Genomic DNA, 22,493 nt, shown 5'->3' with positions numbered 1-22,493 from the left:
CAGATGGCTCAGGGACAAACATTTGGAGTACAAAATGAATAGCTTAAAGTTGCCAGGGAGAAAGACTTGAAAGAGCCCCACCACATTTTATCAGGGGCGTGAGTTTCACAAACCAGCAGTCATTTGGAGCCATAACCTGCAGGGAATATTTCCTTGAGATACAGCCATCCATAAAGCTTTTGGATTAAGAGACATGGATATTAGCAAATGCCACCTTGTTTTGAAAGCTGTCAAAACATTAGTGGCAGATGCATTTAGTCAAAAAATTACATCATCAACAGACCGCGATGGTGCCTCAGGACCCAAGGCTGTGCACTGTACTAATGCCACCTGTTGTACAACAAAGCCAATTTGCCTATGTCTTACTGCTGCCCTGGGGATTCTCCCTTGCTTATTTATGCCTCTGCCCTTTATGCCCTTTAGGCTGCTGAAAGGAGCAGACACACAGGAGAAAGAAGAAAGACCAGCAGACCTAGAGAGACTGTGATGTGGAATGAAAAAGAAATCAGTTCCCTCTTAGATGAAAATAGAAGGGAAATGGGGGGGTTAGGCTATGAAAGCTGGCCATGAAACACGACACAACAAAAAGCTGGGGATGCTCTGCGCCTGCAGCCAGGTCACTGCTCTTGCAAAGGCAACAAGTGGCTGCTAGCAAACGTGGGCTCATCCTCCCCTCCTCCTGCCTTCCTCACTAGCACGGGCAATGGGACGGGGCTGAACACTGGACAAGTGTGGTGAAACCCTTGTGCAGCAGCAGTGGGCAAGGCAGCTTTGCTCTGTCCGTGGCAGCCTGCCTCAGCTGGTTAAAGGAGACCTCTTAGGATGAAGGCCCTGGCTAGCCCAGAAGGAAGAAGGCTACTGCCTGGTTTGCAGCAGCCGGAGCTGAGAAGCAGCAGTTTGCAGCTCCAATAGCACTTTCTTCCTGTCTCCGAGGTGCTGCAGGAGGTAATAGCCCTTTCCAGCCAGGCAACACCCAGAGCTGAAGGGTTATATTCTACTTTCAGCATCTAACAGTCAGAAACATGTGCCTGAAGTGAGCAGAGTTCAGAGGAGAGCAGTAAAACATGATGAAAGAGGCAGAGGATTTGATTTATAAGGGAAAAATAAAAGAGCACATGTTTAGCTTGGCTCAGGAGTGACTCTGAGGAGATTAGCAGGTAACTGAAAAAGGTTGGATGGATGCAGTCAACAAAGGGGGATCTCGCAGGTGGAGAAGAAGGTTTGTGGCTAGGGGAAGGGTCACCGCTGCTTGACAAAGAGCGAGCTGAGAATGACCCAGACTGAGGATCTCAACCAGAGATGTCTACAGAGCCAGAGAACGCAACCACTGGTCCTGTCTGACATAGATGTGCTGCTATCATTCCCATCAGATGCGGGCAGGCTGCCATGCTTCACTGCCCACACAGCCTCTAAACAAGGGTGCAACTTCCCAACAGAGGAAAAGGGTCATTACTCCTCTGAACAGACATTATGGGAATTGCAGTAAAGCCACTGGCTTCACCAGAACACAGATTCAGCCTGCATGACAGAGGCAGAAACATAAAGTAGCAGCAGTAAAATGCATCCCTCCTCTGACTGTGCCAGTACTAGGAACCTTCCAGTTTTCATCCCACTGCAGAAATGGCTTGTTGAGACACCTGGACTCCAGGGGAAATTGCCCAGAACATGTTTCAGGAGGAGATTGTGGCATCCTGGGTTAGATAGCCCCAGTGTAAGGTGCTACAGCTGATGCTGTGTCTATGAACCTGCCCTTAGCATATGGTAGTTTGACCAGGTGTAAGAACAATGATGCAAAAGCTGTTCCATGGATTTATATACCCTGCTGTGCATTCAACTGTTGTATATGCCAGAGGACATGGCGATGTATTACATTTTTTCCCCAATTGCTGGGCCTGCTTACTAGCAATGAGCTGCTCATTCCTGCTTGCTGCTTGTTTGCAAGAGGAGGCAGGCAAATGCATGCTGGATACCACTTCCCACAGGTGCTTCTCCACGAGCCGAGGCACAGTGGGGTGTGGAAATCACTTCTGTGACATCTCCACCCTTCTCTGCTTGATGATGCTCCCAGGTTTCAATCCAACTGAACAGCAAACAAAAACCTAACAGCAGGAGAAGGCTGTGATATTCACTTCCTACATGCTTTCCAGTCACATCATAGCTCTCATGGAACAACAGTGACATTTGTGATTTTGCCCATTGAGTTTTATATATCCTCTCTACTTTTGAAAGAGCACATGGTTGGTTGAGAACACTGAGATGGAAACGGGGGATTATAGATACTGGGGACAATATGTGATAGATAGAAGCTGACTTATCCCTCACCCGTAGCAGGCACCCAGCACGCTGCTCTTGTTTCTGCCACTGCAGACACCCAGCTCTGAACAAGGAAGGACCTTTTGGCAGATCCATCCTGTTGCACACAGAGACATCTCTAGGCTGCTGTAGCTGCCTTTCCCAGCCCAAGCACTGTGGCACAATTCTCAGCCAAGGGAAGCAGAGAAGTTAACCAGAGCAATGTCTGTGAATAGACATGACTTTGGAAGCCATCCAAAGGCCATAAGAGGCAAGAGCTGATGTTTCACTGAAATTATTGGTTCTATCTGTCTATCCAAAGGGCTATAAGAAGCAAGAACACCTTCGCAGGAAATACAGCATATGTACAGTACAAAGCATGTAATGTATAAGACACTAGCAGCTAGTCCTGTACTCAGGAGAAGTATTAGTACTTATTCACTGAACAGAGGGCACAGAGGGAGAAAGAATGAGCATCAAAAGATCAGACAAGCTTTTTTCATGTATCACCCAAACACCATGCATCAAAGCACTTGGCAAAGTATCTCTTCTCCGAATATGACTGACTCATTCCTCCAGAGCACAACACAAAATCTAGAGAATGTGTACTCCCATGAAAGACAAGAGCATCTCTTCACAAAACCTATAGTATGCATCCAGCTCAAGTACAGTCCAAAAGTATTAATTAAGCATATCACTTCATATCCCCTACATGACAGGCCATGGTACATACCCAGAAGATATATGGGACTGGTCAGAAGTCCTTCAATACCCTGAGACCAAGTGCTCCTCGGGGTCTGAGAAATACCTCGTTCTTTATCTATGTCTGTATTCCTGAAGCAAATCCATTGTTCTGTCTATCTCTGGACACATCCCCTATCTTAGTGTACCTATATTGATGACAGCAGGCAAAGTTACACTGCACTTCCTACTCTTTCTCTTGCCTGTGGGATCCCAACATAAAAACTTGTTCCTGCACCTCAATTTAGAAGGGTGGATGGGATGAGGAGCAGTGCTTTTCCTGTTGCACAACAGGTACTCAAAGTACCCAAGGCAAAGCCACCAAAGGGCCCCACAGTCTTCACCCTTCAGCGTCTGCACCAAGTTACGCATCCCCCAGTATGAGAAATCCCAGCAGCATATGAGTCCCAGGGGAATCAAGAGGTGAGCAAGCCTTCGTGAGCTCCCCTTCTCCACCAGCCCAGGATCTCCCCAGAGAAGAGTTAAGCCATGTTGCTGGAGAGCTTGTATTTCCCTGTCTGTACTGCACCTACTCACTGGGAACACGAAAAGGTCAAAAAAAGGAAAAGAAGACTGTCTCCCAGGAAGAGAGACAGGAGGGGGAGAGCTGTTCCCTAAAGCCAGCCAGAAGCAAAGGGATTTGCTCTTTCATTCTTAGCAGAAGAGGAGCAGCTGTCTTCCCACCTGTTCCTCTGAAGCAGAACTCCTCATTTCAGTTTCTGAGGCTGTCAGCCTGCATTCCCATTGCAATTGCACAAAACACCATAAGTCAGCACTGGTGTAAGGGAGTAATCTTTGCTGGATTGATTTATACCTGGAAGGAAAGCAGTCGGCTTCTAAAACATACATTTATTTGGAAGTAAGGCTTTGATAATAGGGGAAATTAAACTGATGCGAACACTTGGAGATTGCTGCAGTGAGGGGTCAGATCAGTTGTCATCACTTGTGAATCTGGCACATCAGGTTCTTTTTTCATCATATTTTTTCCATAATTATTCCTGTATTTGCCAATTACCGGTAAAACAGCATCATGTGTTCAAACAAACTCACGTCTTCCCAGCCTGTCTTTGCATCGTATTAGATCCAGCAGTGAAGTCACTGTGCTAAATTTGTGCCTTCCTGTTTATTTCCACTACACCAGATTGCAAGGAGCTGTAGACTGTGTGTTCCTTATAAATAATGATGGCGCTTTGCATTTATATAACCTTCCATCTGTGGATCAAAGAACTCCGCAAAACAAGGCTTGATGTTCACATTTTATTATCATCTTCACTCTAGCACGGGGAGAGAGGAAGCACAGAGTGAAAGGCTCCCCTCCTGTTTACAAGCTAGCTTCACTGCCTAGGGAAGCCTTGATTTTAAATCCCCTACAGCCACACCTGAAATGAAGGGGAAGGTCTAGGTACCGAGGACCCTCTTGGATCCAGGCTTACCCAAAGCCCAACACATTGCTATCTATGTGAGTTATCCTACCTGGAGAAGATGAGGAATACTCTACATAACTTCTGTCAGCAGACACTGGGTCATCTCCAGCAAAGCAGGAGCAAAGCAACTGTGCTAGGCAAGATGCTGGCCTCAGTAGATATGCTGCCCCTCAGAGGGGCTTGGTGAAGTGGATAACTGCTCAGTTTTAGTCCATTCAGGGTATGAACCCAGTGAGACATCTTCTGAGGGAAAGGAGCAAAGCAGCCAGGGCAGAGGGTCATTAAATGGCTTTAATCCAGCAAGACTTTCAGTTAGACTAAGCAGTCTGTGAAGACTACAGAAACAGATGCTTGAAGCCAAATACCAAGATGAACAAGCAGACTTAGCAAAAACACCCTTCTCCAGGCCTGGAGTGACCACTCAGACAAGTCAATGTAGCATTTCTGGCTGTCACCTCTGTCACTGCACGCACAAAATTATTTCTGAGTCAGCAGACTCAGAATTCCTATTCCACTGCTCTTCATCACTGCCTCGTTGTTTCCTCCCTTCACTACACCCAGCTTAAAGTCACTATGTCAGGGTACAGCACCTCAAGTGCCTGGAAACTGCTCAAGATGTTATTATTTTTTTGTGACAGTTTAATGCTTACATGGCCTAATGCACAAGGGAGTGCCAGGGCAAGAGAGAAGGGGAATAGAGATGTCCTGCAAAATATCAGTTGCAACTCCTAAGACTCTGAATAGAACTTCAAGGAGAAAAGAGCAAACCAGTTGGCAGGGGAAACTGCTTTTAGACTAAGTTCTTGCTTTTGTGCTGGTACCCTTGAAAGAAATCTTGCATTGCTCTTTCTACCTGCACTTTTAGACATTGCTTTTCCCTTTGAAAATGGGCAACACAGTGATTCTGAGCAGTTCTTCCTTTAGCTATGGGGTGGAGATACATGCCAAATAATTACCCTGTATCCCTGATGTGTTCTTATCCATCAAAGAACAAGCATAGCTTTAGGCAGCGTGAAACTGATACTGCATTTTGCATTATTTCCTCCTTCTCCCCCTTTTACCACCTGGACCCTGAGCAACCCCACTCTTGTACACAAACATATTGAGGCACAAACTTTGCCTTCATGGCAAGGAGTCACCTCATAAGAGTCAGAGTTTAAGTACGGCTGAGAGAAATGCAGAGATAGATAAAGAGCTTGTAGGCAGCTAATCTGTGCATGGAACCTCAAGGTTCCAAGGAAGAACAGCACTTCTGGGCAATGGCTTTATTAAGTCAAGAGTACACTTTAAATTAACTTTCCCAGAATATTTAAAACCACCAGATATGTTACATATGTGCCAACGTACTCATCCATATTGTCTCCATATGACCCAGTGTCCACGGGTGGGATTGTCCCACAGGTGGGATACCAAATCCCATATGCTCCTCCACCAGCTAATCCTTGAGAGTTTCAAGGGACAGGCCCAGTTAGTAATTTTGCAGAAAACTTTGGTCCAGATGTTTTGAATGGTTTATGTTTGGTGGGTTGTTTTTTAAAAAATCAAATATTATTGCCGCTTAATAAAAAAATAGTCATTAATCCTCTTTTACCCAACTAAGTCAAAATGCATTTGTGACTGTGTTCTAGTATTCTCCACTTGATAAGCACTCATCTGGTTCAGTGAAACCTGATCTAGTTGAAGATGTCCCCTCTCATTTCATGGGGTTGGACGAGATGAGGGTCCCTTCCAACCCAAGTTATTCTATGATTCTATGATTATTAAGATTCAGCATTAGACACAAATGTAGGGCCCTTCTCTCTCTAGCACTGTATAGCTTTCTCCTTTCTGAAACTTCTCACAGCAGCCATTTCCTAAAGCACCCTGATGCTGAGCTCCCTGGCCTCAGCAGATCGGGAAGGAGATGAGGGCACCATGTTAGCACAGGGTAAACTTCTTCCCTCTCCTCTCCTCCAAGCATTTCCCCAAAATTCTTCAATTCTTTCTGGAAGACGTGCAAAAAATAAACCACCAGTGACAGAGCACACCCTGCATCCTCTGGTATCACAAATCCTTCTTGTTACCCATTGTTTTTTGTTATAGATTTTATTCTTGTGAACCAAAATCTTGACTGGGAAATGCAGGTGTTAGGTACCATAATGAAAAACACAAGAGGTACCCTGAAGGATGTAGCTACACCACTCTTCAAGAGTGCTCATGGGACTGGCCAGAAGCCACCTACTCAGGAGGACCTCATAAGCAGCACCAGATGGCTATGCAGGATGCCCTTCCTTCCCCCTCCATGCACCCTCCATGCACTTCCATCAGTCCCAGGAATATTCCCTCTGCTTGGAAAACCCCCCTATCTTTATCAAAGGCAGCAGATGGGAGAAAACGCAATGCCAATGGCGATGAAAGTTGGGCACCTCCACACTGCTCTTGGCCAGCCAAGCCCTGCCTGCAGCATGAGGCAGCAGCACATCACATCCCGCGCAGCTCAGCCCGTGGTCCCCAGGGCCTTGCCAGGTACACCACAAGGAAGGCAACAAAACAATTATGAAGAACAACAAAGGAAAGGCACACACACAGAGGAAGAAGGAGGGAGGCGAGCTGGCAAGCAGCTCCCTGAAGACAATGTGTTTCTGTAAGTCTCAACAACACCAATCAAGCACCGCAGATTTTAATCTTCGCTGTAATTAACTTTATCCAAACGAGCAGCAGGCTGACTGGCTTTGTTTGGGAGTCTTCTGGCAATTTAATGTGTCTTTAAAATGACTTGGCACTCCTAGAGGAAGAGGAGAGGGAGAAGATTGATGCAGTGCCAAGCATTTACTTCCACTAATGAAAAGAGATTGCTAAGGCTGTTTGATCATATATTGTACCCTATTCACTAGGTGCTACTCAAATGGGAGCATTGTTGTAACCACAGCAGTCTCAAAACTGCCAGCAAAATAACCTGCTTTCCAACACCTTGTAGCCTGTAGTACAAAGTAAATGGCACAGGTATTTAAAATTAAATCTGCAGCATGTAAAAAGGTAATGTGACACAAAATCAGACTCACTCAGACTGAAGAAATGGAAATTACAGTCCCTGCATTTCTGAACAGGCTCAGGCTCTGAGATTTGCATGAAGCCTTGATAAACCATGTGTTGACACACATGTTCAAGGGAAGCCTCTCTGTTCATTCAGCCTTTTGCTCGAGAAGATGTGTTGCATCCCATGCTAAATGACTGCCTTGGCCATCTCTGAGTTTGAACTGGTGGCTAGGAGATACCTTATGGCAACACTTGGCTATAGGCAGATGGCTTAAATGGTACATAATCCTCTGCAGTTAGCCCTTCATGTTGGCTCAGAGTGTGGTCTCACTCCATACCTTATTTAAGCCCACAGATGATTTCTTAGGTGTCTTCAGAAGTACCTAACTCTACCTGTGAGATGCACAAGAAATGTGCTGGAATTTAGACGACCCAAATGTGATCCATTTTCTGAAGCTATTTATAAATACTGCTTTTCTTTCTGAATGTTTCTTTTCTTTGCTATGCTAGTGGACTTCTTGTGTTCCTTAGGAAAAAGAGATGATGAACATCTGTGGACAGCCATGTTTATTTATGCTAGGAGCTCTACATGGGACCAGCAGGCCAGGATACTACCAGCATGGTTTCATGAGGTTGTACATCTCAACAGTGACATGGATGGAGCAGGACTAGAAGTTCAGGAAGGACAAGCATAGGGTGGCCAAGAAGTAAGCAGCAGTACCTCGGCAAGCAATATCAACCTTTCAGCACAGTTAAGTTTTAACACCCTTCCCAGCCTGTTGCAGCACTTACAGCTGATGGATCGTATAGTCCATTACTGTCTGATGCATCCCTTCCCTGGAGACACAAGAGTGTGGCTTAATGTCATAAAGGGGGCTGTGTAATGGAAGATTCTGCCTTTCTGAAGGGATTTAGTGTCCATAAGGTCAGGATCTTATCAAAGATCCTGCAATACCTTCTAGTTTCAACATCTCATCCCCAGTATAATGACTATGCTCCAGCTGCCTGGTCAGTTCTTGCTGTTTCTGTTGAACCTGGTATTAACTCTTCCCTGATTCTGGTGTTCAGGTCAACCCACATGGCATCTGAGTCCAGGCAATCCCAATGTAACTGCATGACCTGACTACAGCAAGACATGGTCAAGTATTGTGTTGGAAACATAAGCGGCTCTTTTTTCAGTGCTGGAATAGAGCTTTCCACAGACATGGTTCTTTCCTACAGCTGTCAAAACAGAAGGGAGATGGGGTGACTGGGAAAGTGAAGGGGTTACTTCTGCTGTACTAGCAAATCAGGGCTTTAGGAATATCCCTATGCCAAGCACCACAGAGCAGCCAGCAGCTGCCTCAGGCTCTGCCTGTATCCAGAGCAGGGTGGCCAAATGCAGACTGCCTCTTGGGAATGGTCCGTGAAACACTGACATAGACGGTGACACCCCCTCCTCATCTCCCCTTCCTGGCCTTCCTAAAGATCCTGTATCCTTCCATTCCAACACTCCAGTCATAGGAGCCATCCTGCAACATCTCAGTGATGCCAATAAAATCATAGCCCTGCAAGCACGTGCACATCTGTAGCTCCCCATACTACATGCATTTGCATAGAGATATTTAAGTTGGGCCCCCGATAAAGCCAGTTTACTGGCTGCAGTGGCTGGAATTTCTTTGTGCTGCTCTTCAGGTGCTCTCCTACTGACCTATGATTCCTCTACAGGCTGTGAGCACCTACTGCCGGCACTGGCATCAAATTGGCAGGAGTGGGATGGATGGAGGCTCCTCTTCCCCAGCAAATTTAGCTTAAAGTCCTCTTTTATCAGCTTGCAAGCCTGTGACCAGGGAAGCTCTTCCCTTTCTCTGACAGATAAACCCCATCAGCCCCAGTAGATCAGGTTTCTCAAAGCAAGTCCCATGGTCTAACTAGCTGAACCCCTGACTGTGGCACCAATCCTGTAACTATTTCTTGATTCACCAGATTCATCTGACCCTTTCAAACCCCTTCCCTTTGACTAGAAGGACTAATGAAAAGATTACCTGCACGCCACAGTCCCCTACCACCACTATCAGGGTTCTGTAATCCTTCTTGATTAAACACACAAGAAAAGCCAGAAGTGAGGAGGAGAGAGAAGCTACCAGCATGTTAAACCCACCATGTACTAGGTATTGCTGCATCAGTCATGATACAGTTGGGTAGGGGGTGCTGCATTCCCATATTTCAATGCAAATCACCTAATAGCACACATGATGCTGAGCACCAGCAGGGAGAAGCAATCTCAGTCCCCCTGAAGTCGGTGGCAAGCTTCCCTGGGTACATTGCATCAGGCGTCTCTGCATGCCCCTGGCTCCTTCTTTCCAACCAGCTGCCCATAACAAGACTCAGCACCTGCACTGGGTTGCTTCAGCCTGAAATGCTTAGCCCTAGACTAATGATCTTTGAAGTTGTTAGTGGGATCGTGAGGGCTCCAGGTTTAAAAGAGGAGTGATTCTTTGGATGGACCAGCATAGCACTCACTCTCCCTAAATCCACATTCCTCACTCTCTAATATGAGCGGCCAAGGGACATATATGCTCATCTGCACAGAAAGCTTCATGGTGGGAAGTCAGGCCTCTTTATTGTTCAATAACATCTTATTTAGCAGCAAGCTCTTCTGAGTTAAGGGGCTTTTTCCCAGGGTAAATCACTAATTAAAAACAACATGAATATAGGGAAATCTAGCCCATTGCTCCACTCCATTTTACAGTTTATTAACTTAGCTTTGTTTTGTAGTCAAATCTAAGGATTAACTCTTTTTGTTTGTCTGTTTTGGGCTTTTTTTCTTTGTTTAAAAATAGAGCATTTATTGAGAAATCATTGACTGAACATAGCCTTGTGCTCCCTGCGAGAATCTGATAACAAGATGAATGCCTGGACTGCTTTGAAATGGACAGATCAATATTACCATATGAAAGTGAGAAAATGATTTAGGATTAGAGGTGGCATGCTTGGTTCTGATCTCGCACAGGACATAAATCACGTATTATATCACTGTAGTCAATGCCAGTGCCCAGAGGTAAATCTATTAACACAATCCTGAATCAAACCAAATAATTTTCATGGTTGTAGAAAGTGAGGAATGATGGCTAAGTGAGACAAAATAGCAAATGAAATAATATATGGGTCTATTATAGACTGTTGAAAGAAAAAGTCCAGCTTCCACTTGCTTAAAATGGAGATGCTCTGAATTCCTGCTGTGGGGAGGGGAGAGAGTGATGGAACAGATTTGTTCATTTATTCCTGAAATGAGCTGACCTGCACCACCGCATAAATGTGTGTAATACAACCAAAGCTCCATGGGTCAAAAAATACAAGTTCTCTTTCAACAGAAGTCATCCAATTCACCCCAGTGGTAGGAAGAGCAGATTTCAAAGCATAGTTAGCCTAAAGAAGTACTTTTGATGCAGCCTGTCTTTGGCCTGAGGAGCTGGTAGCAGCTTCCGTTGTCTTTAAATACCCCTCACCATAACAGCCTAAATTGTCCCTTCCAGAAGGAAAAGGCTGATGACCCCTCAACATTACCCAGGCCTGCAATTGCTATGAGCCATTGAACTTGTCCACTGTGGCATCAGTAACACGCTCCCTGATATCCAAACCACTTGTCTAGTCCATCTTACTTAGAGTATGACTTATTTTTTAGCTCCTTCACAGCAGATTTTTACCTAGCATCACTGACCTCCCTTGCTTTATTATCTTTCTACCCTCTGTCATGCACCATGCGCTTCAGTGCGGCAGCATGTGGAAGGCTGTCTTGTAAAGACAATCCCCTTCCTTCTGTAGACAAGCAACAGCCGTGCCAGGATTAAACTGTTCATTTAAGAGCAATCAAGTTTACATGTGTTGTGTTTTCTTTTATTTTACTAAAGGAAACACATGAGTGAGTGATTAAAGCAGACACTTGGGTCGCTGCAATTCATTGAGATTGCTGTTGTTTGCTTTGATGAGATTCCAGTCCGCAGCAAATTTCCCCATGATTCGCCTGGTGTGGAATACACAATGCTCGCTCCTCTGGAATAAGACCTGGGGAGATCACAGGCAGCATGTTTATGCACTGATGTGTTTGATTATTTATTGCGGTATCATCTCAGTGGGATAGCACAGGTTAACAGAGGGGTTGCAGCTAATCCATGCCAGAGCTACTATCATGTCCTTTATTAGGCATTACAGCATGATCCTGAGTGGAAAAACAATGCTGGTCTTAACCAAACTGATGGCCCCTCTGCACCCCACAAGCAGACTGGGGTAATTTTTAACTGTATTTGATAGCCACAAATAGTCATCAGAGAAAAACTAGAAGGGTTTAACTGTGATAATATGTGGCTTCCCACTGTGCTTCTCTCCCTCAGCCAGGGTTTTTTCTCTGCTGTCATAGTTTCATAACCATGCAGAGCTTTTTGGGGGGAAGGAAGAGGGACCCAAGGAGAAAACCCATAGCCCATGTGAAATAGAGCACATAGACCTCCTCTTTGTGTCTCTGAACCTGCAGACTTGGGTGGTATCTCTTGCCTCTTCAAGCATTATTTCCCTGTTACCTCAGGGCAACAACAGAAACCCACCTCCTGACAAGAGATCAAGCATGAATGGCTGTGCTTGTGCTGCAGCATTAAGGATGGACTCAAATAGTCTTAAATGCAGCAAATTCGTGACTTGCGTGCCTTCTGCTTGTGCCATGGACTACTTATCCATCTGGTGCTCCAGCTGTGTCTACAGTACATCTGGAGAACCACCTCCAGGTCACTGTTGCATGTGGATTCTCACTCCTCGCACACAGCTTGCAGGCACAGCCCCATGCATAGCTAGAGGATGCCTGAGCTCAGACACGCTCCCTGCCATACTGTGCAACACTGTGGGTTAATACTAAGCCACACAATGTTAGCACAGTGCCTGAAGGCACATGTGAGGTGGGCAAGAGACCAGAGCTAGACCAGCAGAGCAGCATAGCAGCCAGGCTGTGTATGGAAAGGGCTGAGCACAGATCCCTGATGGTGGGCTGGATGGCATTAAGCCCAGATAGGCCCTTGTCTGGCCTGATGAGGCAGCAGTGTAAGCTCAGGGTCTGCTGTGGGGCCAAGTGCCTTCAGCTCTCCTCTCAGTGGCTCCCACCTGGTCCCAGCTGAACAGTCCAGGTAATCAACGTGGCCAGTGGCTTTCATAGCCTGGTTTGTAGGCTGTGAAAAAGGTGCTCAAAGCAGCACTAGTCATGCCAAATGCATCCCCCCTGCAGACAATGTCCTCCACAGGGTTTGCAGCAGCTCCTGGTATGTCCATCAGTCCATAAGAAGAAGGAATAGAAATGCCCTGATGGCATTCCCTCAGCTCAATGTGTGCCAGGGACAATGTCTGATGTGCCTGACAGGGCAGAGGCAGAAACACAGCCCAGCAATAATGAGGCAATCCCAGCCAGCCCTGAAGGCTGCAGGAACAACTATCAGAGCAGCCCTAGCAGCCAGGCCTGAAAGAGAGGGACATTATCCCAGTTACAGCACTGTGGTCCAGTGAGGCTTTAAACTGGCAGAAAGAGACCTCACAGTTTCTATTGCCTCCTGGCCAGCTGAACCCTGCCTAAAGGATGTCTGATGGCCTCTACCTGAGAGAAGCATACAGAGCAAAGCCACCATGATTCATGGTGACAGTCCCTTCTGTGCAGTCCTCTTATACCAGTAGCAAGACCCCGGCATGGTCACGGACTAAAAGAAGCAAAGTGGGGGGCAGAGGCAGCCCCTGCACAAAGGGGAAAGAGGTGCCATGTAGCTGGCAGCTGTGGTGGCATCACAGGATCCATTTATACCTCCTGGGAGACCATGAATGTATCCAAAATTGCTTAAAGCTCCCTTTGCCAACTGGAAGACAGTCCTTCAGAAAGAGAAGCGTCAGAAATGAGAGGAGAAAAGGGCCCATAGAAGCTGGTCTAGTGGATTACTAGCCAGCACCAGCTCTCCTTTGCTCTTCACGTTTTTCTCCGACTATTATCCTTTCAGGAGAGGTATGGGTGACTCTGAGTGTGACTCAGCCTTTTAAACCTTCCTGCGTAACCAGCCAGATCTGTCCAGGTTTGCTGTGTTCCTTAGGAGTGCCACACTTTGCCTGATGGAGCAGCTCAGCGGTCACTTGCCCAGAGCAAGGTATTTTATGATTTATGCATATAATCTGTTCCAAAAAGACAGGACAGGAATTCACCTGGCAGCCTCAGCCAGTTTCACCTCTGCTGTCACCTTTGCTTCAGAGTGGTCACCTGGTGAGAAGCACCCACTGTCCCTAGTGACTGCACCTCCTCCTATAAAGCAATAGGAGCAACTCCAGGTGAGGTGTGAGAGGCTTGCACCTGGCTAACAGGTCGGAAAAAAGCCAACTCAGGTATTAATGGACACAACTCAAATATTAATGGTTAAAGGAAAATCATTTAAAAACAAAAACAAAAAGGAAACACCCACAAAAAAAAACCCTGCCAGGAATAACTAAAGCTTTGCCAGCACTAATTCACTGAAGAACAGTCATGCTAAAATGCTGAGTGTTTTATGGACTTCGTTCCTAGATAGAGTGAGAGGAATTTCAATTCAGCCTCTTGGATAGTACTGCAAGCAACTTCACCCCTTTCTATACCAGAAACACTGCCACTGTGCCTTCAATGATGAAGAAACACAGCAGGAAACCTAACCAACGCTAAGGCACATGGGGACAGGCAAGCCATGAATGGGGCTTGGTCTGCTCCCAGCAGCCTTACTGACCTACTCACACTCTTTCCCTGGAGGTGACACTGGGCTGCAGCTGGACCACTTCCAGTTTTAGACCCAGACCCACTGTGCACTGTCCCCTGCTGCCTGCACCAGCCATGCCTGGAGGGCTCCAGGGACCAAGACTGACCACACTCACCACAGCTGTCTGCACAGCCTGTGGAGCAGAGCTGAAGAAACCCATCCAGGGCTTGTCTGCCTGCTTCTCCTGCTTGCTACTTGTCACCTGTTTCTCAGTGAAATCTCAGACTGGGTTATGCATGAGCAAATGTTTGGCTCAGTTCCTCACCACTTTATTGCTTCTACTCCTATTTGATGACCCCATCAACCTCTTTACCTTCCATACTGAAGCTTTTCCTATAGTAACATCCTTGTCATACACAGAAATAGGCTTGTTGCCCTTCTACAAGCACCTGTGTCTTTCTTTCACCTTTGTGGCTAACATTGCCTATCTGATTTACTGCTGCACGTTTTTGCCCACTACAGAACATTTGCCAACACAGAGTCAAGGGTCACTAAAAGCACTGCTAAGTCACAGCACCCCTCAGCATCCTTGAAACACCTGCCTCTGCTGGGAGAGCTGGATATCTGAGGCATGGCAGAGCAGCTTTCTGCCTACTCATATGGTGGTCTGGAGCCAGGTACTCCCTTCCTTGCATCCTGTGCTGAACAGAACTTGGCCCCACTGGCCTTGTGGGATTGCTTTACTTGCAAGGAGCCCCCCAGTTTTGCTGCCCTGGTGAAATGAGCTTGCAGCCCATCTCCATATTTCAAACTCAGAGCATCTCAGAGCAAATATTCTGCCCTGGCAACGGCAGTTTGGCCCCACCTGCTCTGTGCCAACAGAGCAATCCTTGTGTCCTGAGGGGAGCTTCAGAAGAGCTTTACTCCTGGCAAACAAGGCAGGAGAGATAAGGGAGGATGCCATTCCCTTTGGAAAGTAAGTTTCACATAAACAACCCCTCAGAGTCAAAAGTCCTTGTTATGACAGCACGTAACACGGAGAAGTCTGTGATCACACAGGGTGATACCATGTTTCAGTAACAGTCCTTACTTTCCTCTCATGCACCATCTCTGCTCCCTGTCTCACAGCTTCTTTGTCACCCCAGCCTGGAGAGCATCAGACAGGAGAGTGTCTGCAAACACACGCTGCTGCCGCCACCTTGGCGGGTGAGTGCCCTGCTCCACTCTTTCCTGCATCAAACCACAGGCATTCAGCCTTCCAGGGCTGCTGTCAGGCCAGGCAGGGCAGTAGCCACAGGGCCATGTCCTGCGGATGTGTGTACTCCGTGGGGAGTCCTGGAGGGAAGGGCAGTGGGCTGTCTGATACACAACAATGAGAACAGGGAACCAAGAAGTCTGTATGCTGGGATGGATCTTTCTTTCCTTGGTATTAGTCAGCAAACACACTGGTGGAACAGGGTCAGGAGTACCCTCTGGTGACTGCATTTAGTTTTGGTTCCTTCAGAAAGCAATGGGAGACCCAGGGCTCAGACTGGTGTTTATATATCAGGCACATGAGAAAAGGCAAGTATTGAAAAGACCCTCTCAAAGAAACAACCATCAAAGGATTTGGGACCTGCTCACCTTCTGAACTAATTTTCTCCCAAGACCTCAAATAAATGTACTGGATTCTTCAGTCATCTTGGGTATAAGGAAGGGGGAAAAAAGAAACCATAAAACTGTCAATCGTTCTCCCTCTCAGTTCTATCATTTAATTTATTTGGCTATTTTTTCCTATCTTTGTAATTACAATATTGTACAAAGTGCAAGATAACATTCAATTACTGTAAAATAAGATTTAATTATGTCATGATGAGATTCATTAGTTAATATTTGTATAGCACACTGAACATGTAAAGTGGTTAGCAAGTGCTAAGTATTAATCTTGCTGTTTCAGAAAACAAGGGTATTTGCTTTGGTGGAGCAGAAAAAGCATACTAAGCACATGTATTTGGGGTGATCTTCAGCCGGAATAAATCGGTGCTAGCTTCTTGGCTGGGCCAAATTTCCGTCTTTTGCAGGAACCTTGCCCTCCTCTTGGACCATAGTTACATCCACAAGACCCTCAGTGATGAGGCTCTGATAGAGCCACTATAGGAGCAAAAGCTTTTTCCTACCATAATGGTCTGTTGTATTATTTAGTACACCCAGTGTTGGAATACATTAGCCTCTGTACCTTCCAGCTTCCAGGATCTCCACGGCTCCAAAGACATCATGTGAATATATGGTCTCAGCCTCTAACTGATGCTTGCAGTAGCTGGGATTTCATTTTCTCTATGGAGGTCTGGGGCATCACAAACCAAGTTTGGGTGGCTGGGCTCAGGGCTTACGTGCAAATAATAGCACATAAGCTTTGCAAATCTTTCACTGGCTGTCTTCACACTGTGGTGTATTTGTCAAGACAGAGCACTTCTCAACAGGACAAAGGAAAGATGGGAGATCTCAGAGTTGATGGTCTTGCATTGTGCTCTGAAGCTGTAATGAATATGTTGTAAGATTCACCGAGGACCATGCTACGAAAACGCAAAGGGCGTGGGGAAAACATATATTTGGAAAGGGGTATATTAATATGAAATAATGAGTGCCCTCTAATGCTCCTAATGCATATACTGAAGGGACTAAGCTGAGGTTGCACTGCTTTGACTTACAGAAGCATGTAGAAGAAGGAGCACTAATCCAAAATGCCACATGGCTGTGTCACTATTAGCTGGCAGCTGCATCCCAACCCATCATTTCTCTGTTGTATGAAACAGCACAATCCATCTGCTCTGAGAAGCAGCCCAAAGGCTGCAATCTCCTAAAACTGACTGCCGTGATCTCCTGGCTTAGCTACAGTGCCTGGGAGGCAGGGACATCACAGTGACAGGGCCAGCCAATCCCCCGAAAAGCTCTCTTGAAAGTGCTACCCAAAAGACAACAACCCTTAAGGCAATGGAAGCAGCAGGGTTGTCCCTGCGTGCCACAGGGGAACCCAATAAGTTCCTTCTTGTATGAGTCCTGTTAAGGTTTATATGACTGAGTCTAAACAGTTTGCTGCTGTTCTTCCTTACAACCCCAAGAAGAGTGCTATTAAAAGGCATTCACTTATTTTCACCATCCCCACCTCCTCTCAAGTGTGCAATGAGGTGCTTTTGCCAGAAAGCCAGTGTTTAACTCTCAGCATCCCATCCTCCACCTTTGCTAGGTTGCACAGTGTTCATACCTGTGTACACTGAGATGTGCCATGTTCTCTGAATTAATCCTCCATCCTTTTGATATTCGCCTATGCCCCCTTTAGGTACAAGCTCGCTATGCTCAGGCAGACTAAAAAGGCAGTCAAGAGAAGCAGTGGGTATGGCGAGTGCTACACAGCCACCACAGAGCACAGAAACGCAGCAGCCCTGTGAGCCCCGCTCTGTAAGGCAGCTAATGAGCGAGACAGCACACCGAAGTATTTATTGTTGCAGGAGTGCTTTAATTAAGTGGGAACTGTTGTGAGAGTAAATACAGAAGTAAAGCAGCAGCTTCCCACGCAGGAACACCTCCCTCCACTGGTAAACCTGGCTGCAAAGAAACTCCAGCTGCTCCCCTCCTTCATGATTTAAGAGCAGCAAGAAGCCTCAATCATCCCACAGGAAGAAATCTTCATGGCACACAGGTTTAACAGCACTCTTCGGTGTCCAAGGGGGGAGCAACCAAGCCGCCCCATTGCCTATGAGTCCCTGTCTCTGCATGCAACCCCACATCACTCACGGTGCTCACTATCCCTGTTGTGATCATCTTCTTCCCACTGCTGAAGGCAGCATGGACCCCCAGGTCACCCCTTTCATCTCAGCAGGGCGGGAGAACCAGGGAGGCATCTCTGCAGCTCTTCTGATCCCAGTGCCAGATCTTCTCTATCCAAAACTGATCATCAGGCAAAAGCTTGTTTTACCCAGAATTTTTTACTTGAAGCAAAATAGGGCATAAGGAGGTACCAGAACAACATGGCAGGTCAGGAATGTCCCAAGCTGGTCCCTAAAGCCAAAGGGGTTATGTTGCTTGTTGTTACATTTTTAAGACACTTGAATGAACAGCTGTATTTGTCTTGTTGGGGTCAGCAGGAATTCTGCAGTTGACAGTGTTTCTGGAATCGGTTAGGTGTTTCCCACCTCAATTTCAGTTGTAATTTCTCTATGTTTTTGAAGCAACAGCAACTCAAGAAACAGTGCATCAGCAACATGACAGCGCACCTTCTCCAATGGTTCCTTCCTTGAACAAGCTGGGTCTGAGTCCGAGCTGCTAGCACAGATATTCCTAAAGGGAAAGCAAGCCAGGAACCTGGGACTTTCTCCTCTCACACTTAGCTTGTCCTCTCCTGAGCTTGCTCAGCCAACACTTCCACCTAGTGGTCTGCTCCACTCATGCTGGGATGACGGACGTCCTTGAGTGAAACGGCACCAGAACTTTTTAGAGTAAAAACTATATTCTTACAGTATCACCAGATTATTTCTCACTGGATTATGCTGGGCCACTCAGCTTTTCCCTCTGAAGTGCAGGGCTGATTATCATGCAGTGCTGTGAGGCTGCATATGACTAGCATGCACATTCTAAAAGTAATCAGTAGTAAATTACTTCTGAGACAACACTCCATTGCGTGTAAATTATTACTTTGGGTAGTCATTTGGAATAGATGAGTTTTGCAAAGTAAGTTTAAGCAATCCTAGTGGGGATTCTGCTCTCCTTAGGGGGACAAACTGGGCTGCCAAGCAGTCAGCACAGAGGAGTTGAGGCACACAGGTCTATCTGAACACTGATCCCGCTCTGCTTCTGGCCCATGTGCTTTCTGGAATAAATTGCTTGAAGTTTTTGCCTCACCTTCCCTTCCTGAACCATGCAGATGACATTTTGGAGGGAGTCTGAAGGCTAACTACCATGTTACCAGTTTGGATACCAGCTGAGAATTCCCTTAAGGATAACCTTTGTGCTTGATCTCTGATGCCTCACCTGGATCTTGGCATTACAGGACTTGTAGAGGATAGCGAGGGAGAAGGCTGCTGTCAGATACTGTGTCCCTTGGGGCATACCCTGAGCAGGTCTGAGACCACAGCTAAGACACATTGATTTTTTACCTTTAGAGCTAAGGTTTTATTTTTCTGACAGCATTGGAACATTGCCTTAGAGAGTGGTGACAGCTAGCACCACCTGAAAAATTACTAGAAAACTCCCACAATGCAGTTACATCTGTTTCCCAGACCCTCTCCTAGTCGCAACAATGCTCCCTACATTACTGCATGTATTTCGACAGCAGTTAAATTCCCCCATATGACACCAATCCCCTGGACCACTGTCTCTTCTGCAGAGTAAGAAGCAAGGAAATTAAAGCCTCAAAGTAAAGCACACACCAGGGAAATACATCTTGTTCTGCATCACAGTTAGCAATGAGGGAGTAGGGGTGACAATGGACACCCAAGGAATAATCAAGAACAGAAATGAAGCTCCTGAAGTCTCTATCCAATACCTTACTTGTTAGGTTATTCTTCCTCCTTGAAACATCTTGCTGTGGGAGAAAGCCTCCAGACAGTACAAGACAAAGGTTTACTATTACTCTTTCTTTCAGGGCAGAACAGCTCTGCCTAATACATTTTTAAAGACTATATTCATCTAGGAAGACTATCAATAATTAAGAGAAGAAAACAATATTATAATGGAAATAAAGACACTTCTGGGTCTGTAAAACATGGTATTTCCTGGTGACTCATTGGCATCCCTTCCAGCTCTAGGACAAACAGCATGGAGAGCAAGAGACACTTGTTCCCCAGAAGGAGCACCTTGCTCAGTCCAGGTCAATACATAGGGCTGATGCCCTGTAATTAAAGACTAGCTGTGAAAGGATTTTCACAGTTTTTTAGTTTTACTTTGCTGTTTGAATTAGGGTAGTGAGAAATCCTTCCCCTCACCTTGCCCCTTCATGCCCACATCACTAAAGAGGCACTGGCTGTGATGGACCAGCAGGAATCACTTCTGTTCTCCCTCAATGGAGCAGCAAGACCTGCCAGGGCTCTGCACACCTCGACACACAGGGCTACATTGCCAGAAGCAGTGATAGAAGTGAATATCCTGCTTGACCTCACATTTTCAACACACTCCAGAGGTGTAAAATGGCTTGTGCTGGATCTGAGAAACAGAGGACTTGCCCTTGTCTGTGCATTTTACAAGAACCACTCATACAACTGGGGTCACATACAGTCATGTATGCAGACACTGCGGCATATGTCAGTATTATTCCAATATGAGTTAACCCTGACATAAAATTGCCATGGGCAAGATGGGCCCTATCCTTCTGGAGATGTCTGTGCTCCAGGTACCACTGCTTAGCAGACTTCAGCTATTTTGGACACCAGTAGCTGTGTAGCCTTGGCAACACATTTCCTGGAGCCTGCCTGGAGTGTACTTAGAGCTGACTTCACTTTCATTGAGGGCCAAAGTAGTCCCTGGATATGCTGGAATGTGTTAGTGACAGAAAAATGTCATTGCTGCTTTGATGTCCATAAGTGGAGGTTTAATATAAGGAACCTCCTGCCATAGGAGGAAATGGCTTCTCCAAATTTCTTACAATCAGATACTTTTCTTTGGACTGAGAATCGTCATCTAATTAGAGGTGAAAGATGCTGCTCCCTCTCTCAGTGAAAAACCACCAACGAGCCAGCACCCCACTGCCCACAGGGATTGCAGGCACCAAGAAATGCTTCTTCTTCCCTTCTTTCCTTCACATGTCCTGATTCCCTCTCCTCTAAAGCAGTGCTGGGATGATCACTATACCTGCAGTACCTCTGTGACAGAGTGGCCACCAGAATTGGAATTATCACTCATGGCCCAAGTTGCCATAACTGACTGAGCTCAGATGCTCCTGGCTCAGTCCAGAAAGGAAATAAAATGTCTTGTTTGAGGTGACCTCCATAAATCCAGTGAGCCACATGGACACACTTGTCTGTGCCTCTGGAGTCTGCACAGCTGAAGAACTCCAGACTTTTCATACCAGCTCTGCACCTAGGGGAACTTTTCCTGGAGTCTGCTCTACAGTGAGAGCTACAAATAAGCTCAGCAAGTGTTTGGTTGAATTTTAAATGTGGCTTCTTCCTCTCTAAGCAATGCTGGCAAAGACATGTGTGCTAAGTCTTAGACACTGCTGCCTTCCAGTGTCTCCAGTAAACACCAGCACCCTCAGCTCAAGCTGGGAGTTAAGTTACTAAGTGACTCCAGTTCCAGCTCAAGCTTGTTTTCCTGCAGGCAAGCAAGAGTTAATACTACAATACCACCTTCCCCCAGGGTGCACTGCATAATTATCCCAATGCTCTTGGCTGTATGCTATGGTGGGTGCTTTATGGCTTCAGTGGCTTCAGTGCTACTCTCGGTGCTGCTTCATTTATTTGCTATCAGAAAGAAAGAGAAATAAATTGTGTGTCAGTGCACACCTATTCTTTAGGGTTCACCCCAGAGAAGGAAATCAATGACCCAGCCTCTTCCTGAAGTATCTATGTTACAGTATGGGGAGTGAAGTCTGACGTTTTGTGTGTGTGTGTGGTTCATCATTGCCATTCATCTTCACTCTCCAAATCAACAATTATCTGGATTCCCCCAGGAGGGAAACATGATCCTTTCATAAGGTTGGAGTAATGACTAGGAAGCAGTGGTGTGTAACAGGATCCCCAGTGCTAGGCTTTGCCTGATAACCACATACACTAATAAAATAACCCTGAGTTGGTTCCAGTCCTTAACGTTCCCTTATTACTATTCTATGGGGCTTGTGTTGGGAAGAGAAACATCACTTGCCTGCAAACTAATATCCAAATGGAAGCCGTGCTTAGCATCTTACATGGGTCCTCATAAATTTGAGCGAGCTCTATGTCTCTTCCATCTCATTGACTTGACAGGATGATCATTCCCTGCTACTGCACTGGCTGTGTCCCTTGCCAATAGCCCATGAGGAAAAATTCTGCATTGATATATATCTTTCCTAATTTCTTCATCTACAACTTTCTTTTTTTTTTTAACCCTTTCTCCCAGCCTAGCTCAGAGCACTTTTGGAAGCAAAGAGATTTTTAATTCAAGCACAATACCTTTTTTTTCTCAGAAGGCTAGAGAAAAAGTTGAATGAGGTCAGCATAAGGGGTCCATCGAGCTCCTTTCAACAAAAATTTCTTGGTTTTGGGATGAGATGGTGCAGCCCACCCAAAGGCATAGATCAGAAGAAGATGCTGAGATACATACCTAGAAAAGAATCAGCTAAACTGACAAACAGTAC

Source organism: Pezoporus flaviventris, unplaced genomic scaffold (genome assembly GCF_033815535.1).
Source record: "Pezoporus flaviventris isolate CSIRO_AGI_PZ_B2104156 unplaced genomic scaffold, CSIRO_AGI_Pfla_v1 ptg000002l, whole genome shotgun sequence".
NCBI classification, from domain to species: domain Eukaryota; kingdom Metazoa; phylum Chordata; class Aves; order Psittaciformes; family Psittacidae; genus Pezoporus; species Pezoporus flaviventris.
Note: the sequence above shows the minus strand (reverse complement) of the source record.